At 39.1% G+C, this 7,590-nt stretch overlaps 1 protein-coding gene across 1 annotated transcript in view; it reads left to right on the forward strand.

The window, feature by feature from the left end:
- The first annotated feature begins 234 nt into the window (after positions 1 to 234).
- The window catches only part of LOC107653591 (R3H domain-containing protein 1), a 40,581-nt gene continuing 33,225 nt past the window's right edge, over positions 235 to 7,590 (forward strand). The window contains exons 1-2 of the mRNA XM_016440332.1: positions 235 to 547; positions 5,571 to 5,753. The gene's annotated coding sequence lies outside the window, so the exon portion shown is untranslated. The remainder of the gene's footprint in view (positions 548 to 5,570; positions 5,754 to 7,590) is intronic.

Consider the following 7,590-nt stretch of genomic DNA (forward strand, 5'->3'; position numbering starts at 1 on the left):
TTTTTTTAAGAGCACGAGGCACAAAGGGACGTCACTTTAAGCAGGGTGTGTGTGCGACTGCGGCACTGGGTTCGACGGGTAGCTTACTTGCAACCGAATAAGGTGGATTTGCAGTGTTGGCGTGCTCCTACCCTGACAGACTGTCCCACAGTGGCACTTTGCCACAGTTGGTCGTGTGTGTGTGTGTGTCTCTTTGCCGTCTGCCTCTCTCTCCGGTCCACAGGGGCCATCTGATTGGCTCTCGAGGGTGGAGCCCTGCTTAGCGCTGACATACTGCACCCAGCCCTCAGGGCGGTCTGATTGGGCAGGGGAGGGATGACATCACAAAGGCCAGCTGTTGATTTGGCGGAGAGTGTGTGTGCATGAGAGAGAGAGAGAGGAGAATCAGGAAGGATTGCGGCAGCGATGGCTTTGGGCATGTACGCGAACGCTCCGCGCTCAGACGGAGGAGAGCAGAGCTGCACTGAGCGCGCTCCATTTGATGGCACTCGGGCTGCCATGGAAACTAATGATGTAAGCAGAGCAGCGGATCATGAACGCCAGGCAGGTGTGTGTGCGTGAAGTCTTGGACATTTTGATTTGTATGCTGACGTTTTTTCTTGCTTGTTTTAATTGTGGTGAATGTAAAAAATAAAAAAATTGTAAAGTAGTAAATACTTTAACTGAATAGTTTTACAATGAACAAGGTCACTTTAGATTTTTTTTTTTACAATGAACAAGGGCACTTAAGAATTCAGAAATTTGCAACAATTGAGCTTTGTCTTTAAATATATATATATAGTCACAAATTATATGCAAAAGCGTAAATGATAAAATAATCAAAATTAATTTTACTGCTAATTTATTCCATGCTAACGTTAAATTCCATGCGACTAAATTTGCATGTCAGCATATTACACTCCGTGCCTGTTTGTGTGTGCGCACTTTGTAATGACATTCTCGTAATTGCTCTATTTTATCATTTAAAAAAGCGCCTGAGGCAGCTATCAGCAGAAAGCTGGGTGTAAATTACAGCCGAAGGCAGCCTGGCTAATATCGTTAATGTGGCGAATTGTGTAAATGAACTGATGAAGAGAGGAGAGGAGAAGAATAGCTCGACTGTGACAGCGGCCACACACTGAGAATACGGATTGTGGCGGGAGCGGGGGAAAAAGGAGGGAAAATCATTAGCGATGTTTTTATCCAGAAATATGGGCCATTTGCATGTTAGTCTAAAACGGGTGAAGTGAAATACGTGTAGCCTGGAGCCCGGCGCGGTGTTGCGCTTCTTTTGTCAGGAGGGTAAGTGCTCATTGCTTCCTGAAATATGGTGATTAATAATTGATAATGGGAAACTACAGATGGGCTTTATTGTCTTGGACAACACGCTTGGAGCAGGACAATGAATGTTGCATACATTTTTGTGAAAAGGTTAAAAAGTTGTGGCCTTTGTTTGTCTTTTTTCGTTTACTTTTCATGTATTGTCTGTTTTTTTGTCTTTTGTTTGTTTTAGTGGTTTGATTGAGATATAATAAAACGAAAGAAAGTAAAACAATAAAACAAAAGCAATGTTTGTTTGTGGACTGGTGTTTTCATTTTTTCTGCTCAAAGTTTGTGTGTCCGTCCCAGAATTGGATCTCAAAACCCAGTAAACTACCTTGACAGCATTTCTGGGCATTGCACCTAGTGAGCTGTGTACATAGACTGCATTTTTGGGAGTCAAAAGCATGTTAAATGTTTGCCTAGACAGCATATGTGTGCATCATAGTTAGTGCGCTACCTTCTTAGACAGCATTTTTGGGCATTATACTGTTTGAGCTGCCTAAGTAGCAGTTTTGGGTTATTTTTGTCTGCTTAATGCATAAATATAAATGTAAAAGCTTGTTACTAGTTAGTGCGCTACCTTCTTAGACAGCATTTTTGGGCATTATACTGTTTGAGCTGCCTAAGTAGCAGTTTTGGGTCATTTTTGTCTGCTTAATGCATAAATATAAATGTAAAAGCTTGTTATACGCCCACCGAGACAACATTCATGGCCATCAAATCTAGTGAGCTGGTTTCTTAGATGCATTATACATATTGAGCCGCCTACCTAGACTGCATTTCAGACATCAAAAGCTTATTAACTGATTGCCCAGACAGCAATCATCCATTATACTTAGTGTGTTACCTTCCTAGATGGCATTTTTGGGCATTATGCCTTGTGAACTGCCTTTCTAGCTGCATTTAGAACATTATACAATTTGAGCTGCCTAAGTAGAAGTTTTGGGCATCATTTTCGTCTGCTTAATGCATACAGTAAATGTAAAAACTTGTTATATGCCTACCCAGAAAGCATTTTGGCCATCATATGTAGCGAACTGATTTCCCAGATGCATTTTAGGGCATTAAACCTATTGAGCCACCTACCTAGACTGCATTTTCATGCATCAAAATCGTATTAAGTGTTTGCCTAGACAACAATTGTGTGCATCATGCTTAGTGCGCTACCTTCCTAGACAGCATTTTTGGGCATTGTTCCGAATGAGCTTCCTACCTACGCCGCATGTTTTGCCATCAAACCTAGTGAGAGTTATAGCCTACATAATCTAGTGAGCTGCCTACCTAGATGGCTTTGATGGGCATCGTACTTTGTGTGCTACCTTTCTAGACAGCAATTTTGGGCATTGTACCCATACTAAATAACATTTCGAGGTGTAAGACCCTGAAAGCTTAGCTGTCTTTATAGACAGCGTTGTCGACACCTCGACCTAGTGAGCAGCCTAACACAAGATTTTTGGGCATCATACCTTGGAAATTATGTAAGGTTCCTATCTAAACAGCAGTATTGAGTATTTTACCTTGTTAGAAGAATATCTTGATTGTTTTTTTGGGGCTTTGTACCTACTGAGCTGCCTATCTAGAGAGCATTTTTGGGCACCTTTTGTCACTATACTTAGTCTAGATATCATACTACCAAAACATCATTTTTAGGCGTTACACGTTATTTGGGTGCTCATCCGAATAGAAATGCTCGGAAATGCAGTAGTTTTTGAGATGCAGCCAGAGTATTTGTGTGTTTCTGCAGTGGTTGATTTTCCCGTTTTTTTTTTTTTTTTATATCCTCCAGCATCAAACTCGGACATCTGTACTGTCATGTTTGTGAAAATATACAGCCGTCGAGGTCTGCGGGGAATCTTTTCTCTCTAGTGATGCTTGGATGAACTTATTGAATATGGAGCGAAAACTGTTGTGCGAGCAGGAGGGGAGGGTAGTTGCGGTGGAGGGCGTATTTTGAAATGCAGATTCGGATTTTCACTTCACCTAGACATAAACGGAGAAAAATATATGGCAACATCGAGATTAGCCCGCAGCAAGAGAGATGCTCGGATATTTATGAATAGTGCTCGAGTATTTCCTGCCAACTGTTGGTGTTTCGATCCGTGTGTGGGTGTAAAAGCGCTCTCATAAGTCATAATTGTCCTTGAGAGCGTCACTTGATGTGCAATTGTGCCGCCCATTGTCCCCGCGACCTGGAACGGCTCTTGAGCCCAAAGTAGATGAAGAGACGCATACTTCCTGCAGTGATGTGGGATAATGCCAATGACCTGTGCGCAAATACTCATGGAAAAGTAATGGCACGGTCTTGGATCATTCTGATGGACCGTCTGGCTGTTTGGATGACAGCTTGTGTGTTTGTGTGCACGCGTGTGGTCGTACCCGCCTGTTCTTGTCATTGCCACCACCTGTGTTACTGTCATATCATGCGCGATGCTAATCCCTTGAATTTTGATCAGTGTGTGTGTCACTATGCGTCTCCTCTGGTGGTTTTAGTAACATGAATCTCTAGCTGGACTCAGATTGGACAATGTATTCGGCCCCAGTTGGCATACTTTGCAGGATTACCGAGTCAGGTTAGGCCCATTTGACCTCGAGATACAGAGTGGGACTCGACTTGGCAGGGGTTTCTAGATGGCTAGATTGGCGGTGGCAGGATGGGTGGGGTTGCTTTGGGGAGGGGGGAGGGTTGATGGGTCATTGATACCCAGGTGAACACTGGCCCATATGTTCAGTTCATTCGGACACAAGCTTGAATGATAGGAAGGTTATGAAACAACTTATGAATATTCATTATTTTCAAGTAATTTTAATGAATTAAATCAGTATGACTGGTAATTTGGTCTTCTGTATTGATTTATCATTACCTGAATCTATTGAAAACATTAAAATAAAGGTAAAATAAAATAAAAGTATAAAACTTAAATGAAAATTAGAGATGTTGCCAACTAATTGAAATGAATTAAAGCACTAAAATTGCTAACTGGAAATTAAAATAAAATATAATTTAATTAAATTAAACCAAAATACAAATATTAACATAATACAAATAGCAAAGGCACATAACAAAATTACTAACAATTAAACTAAAAATAAAATTGAAAGTATTCATTATTTTTACATAATTTTACAGAACTAAATCAGTAGGATTAGTAATTTGGTCATCTGTTTTGAGTTGGCATCAGGGTTGTTGTCATGATCTAAAACTATTTAAAAAACATTTTTGTTAATGGAAATGAATCTGAAATAAAATAAAATATAAATATTAGATTAAAAGCTTAAAGGGTTAGTTCACCCAAAAATGAAAATTCTGTCATTAATTAATCTCCCTCATGTCGTTTCAAACCCATAAGACCTTCGTTCATCTTCGGAACACAAATTAAGATATCTTTGATGGAATCTGAGAGCTGTCTGACCCTGCGTAGACAGCAACGCAACTGAAATGTTCCCAAGTCCAGAAACATAGCAAGGAGATCTGTAAAATAATCAATGTGACATCAGGGGTTCAACCATAATTTTACGAAGCTACGAGAATACTTTTTGTGCGCAAAAGAAAAAAAAACAACGACTTCAACAATTCGGCTCCTCCACGTCACCTTAGCGCCATTTTGGAGAGTATCAGCTGGACATAAACAGCGTATGCTGTTCTGTGTCAGCTGCGTCACGCGGATATGTTGTTTCCATTCAGATCAAATCACAACAACATAGGAAACAGTTACGTTACGTTAGCAATACAGACAGCAGATACAAATTTCTGAAGATGGAGAGTTCTTGACTCAAGAAATTTGCTAATTAATTAAAGTTATTGTACTCCGAAGGAAGGCTGAAGATGCAACATCAGCAAGACCCAATTAATATGCGTGAGCTAAACCTAGTCATTCTGAATTGAGTCAGTTCTGTCAAAAAAACAGCTATTATTGTATTTCAATCAACACAAAATATTTATAAATTGGGTGGAGTCATATTATCGGCTTCGTATTCATGATAGCTCATTGAAATGCTTATAATGCGTCGAAGGTTCAGCGTTAAACATGACTTCCTCTCTGTGTATGTTCCTGTCTCTCTGCAGCACAGTCTGTTCTCCATATTCATGTCACCACCCTGACACTTTTTCAGAAGTGCTGCAGTGCTTTTGCTCCCGAAAGACCTTCCAGACTTTCCATCAAACGAGTTCAGTTCTCCCTTACGGACGCTACTGTATCCATGCGTCCCTGACCTCTTGACCTCGCCGTATTTGACCCCTGACCCTCTGTCCTTGTGTGTGTGTGTGACAGGTGTCCGAGGGTGATGCGGAGCGTGTGTGTGAGCCGTGGTTTGGCGACCCGACCAGAGCGCTTTTGACGGGGGTCATGGGACTGCTGCTGCCCCCTGTCCGTCTCTCAGTCCGCCCTGCTGCCTCCAGAGGCCCTAGGGTCCTACGCTCCCTAAGGTTCCAGTCCTGAAAACAGCACAGCCAGGTAAACACAATCTCTTTGGTACTGATGTCATTTTATAAATGCGAATATGTTTTGGTTTTATCGTGAAATAAGGAGGAATAGAAGGATAGAAGTTCCCGATTCTCTTTTGCGAATCTAGATTTTAATAGTTACGTAACTTGCGTGACTCATCGTTACAGACTACATAAATGCATTCTCTTTTGCATATCTATATTTCAATAGTTACGTAACTTGTGTAACTCATCGTTACAGACTACGTAAATGCATATTAAAAAAACTGAAAATAATGCTTAAAATATGTATAGATTTCAGTAGTCACGTAACTTGTGTAACGTAGTTACAGACTACATAAATCATTCCCTTTTGTGTATCTAGATTTGAATAGTTACGTAACTTGCGTATCTTATTGTTATGGACAAAGTAAATGCGTTCTCTTTTGTAAATATACATTTCAGTAGTTACGTAACTTGCAAAGTTTACAGTTACAGACTACACAAATGCATTCTCTTTTGCTTATCTCCTTTTCAAGTTACATAACTTATAGTTACGGACTACGTAAATTCATTCTCTTTTGCATTTCTACCTTTAAATAGTTATGTAACGCGTAACTTATAGTAACGGACTACGTAAATTCATTCTCTTTTGCGTTTCTACCTTTAAATAGTTATGTAACATGTAACTTATAGTTACGGACTATGTAAATTCATTCTCTTTTGCGTTTCTACCTTTAAATAGTTATGTAACATGTAACTTATAGTTACGGACTATGTAAATTCATTCTCTTTTGCGTTTCTACCTTTAAATAGTTATGTAACGCATAACTTATAGTAACGGACTATGTAAATTCTTTCTTTTTTGCATGTCTACTTTTAAAAATAGTTACATAATTTGTATTTACAGACTACGTAAATTCATTCTTTTTTGCATATCTACCTAGTTACGTAACACGTAACAGTTACAGACTATGTAAATGCATTTTTTTTTCAATCAAAAAATCTGAAAATATGGCTTAAAAATATATCTTTTGCGTATCTAGATTTCAATAGTTACGTAACTTGCATAACTTTCTGTTACAGACTACTGAAATGCATTCTATTTTGCTTATCTAGATTTCAGTAGTTATGCAACTTGCTTAACTCATAGTTACGGACTATGTAAATGCATTTTTTTTTTCAACCAACTCATCTGGAAATGTTTCAGTAGTTATGTAACCAACAGTGATTTCTAGATGTCAAACTACAGTACCTTGTTTCCTGCATTATTATATATTTTTTTGGACTAGCCTTAGCAATAGCTTTTCAAATGAATCTCAAAATGAATGCACAAAGAAGGTTTGGCATGTGAATGTTAGTAATCAGTGACTAATCAATATCTATGAGCTGATATTTTGCCATATATTGCAAAATTATGAATCCTGTGGTGAAGCCTTCATAAATGCATCATAAATATAAAAGGGTTACTCGACCCCAAAATAAAAATTTTGTCATTAATCACTTACCCCCATGTCGTTCCAGTTCCATGTGCGTTCAGTGGATACTCTCCAACATGGCGCTACAGTGACGCGGAGGAGACAAATTGTTGAATAAAGTCATTATTTTTGTTTTCTTTGCGTACAAAAAGTATTTTCGTCGCTTCATAAAATTCAGATTGAACCACTGATGGCAGATGGACTATTTTGACGATGTCTTTCATACTTTTCTGGACCTTGACAGTGTAATTTACTTGGCAGTCAATGGGACAGTCACAAGCCTCCCGGTTTTCATCCAAAATATCTTAAATTGTGTTCCGAAGACGAACGAAGCTTTTACGGGTTTGGAATGACATGGGGGTAAGTGATTAATGACAACATTTTCATTTT

This window comes from Sinocyclocheilus anshuiensis, unplaced genomic scaffold, assembly GCF_001515605.1.
Source record: "Sinocyclocheilus anshuiensis isolate Anshui unplaced genomic scaffold, SAMN03320099.WGS_v1.1 scaffold1079, whole genome shotgun sequence".
NCBI lineage: Eukaryota > Metazoa > Chordata > Actinopteri > Cypriniformes > Cyprinidae > Sinocyclocheilus > Sinocyclocheilus anshuiensis.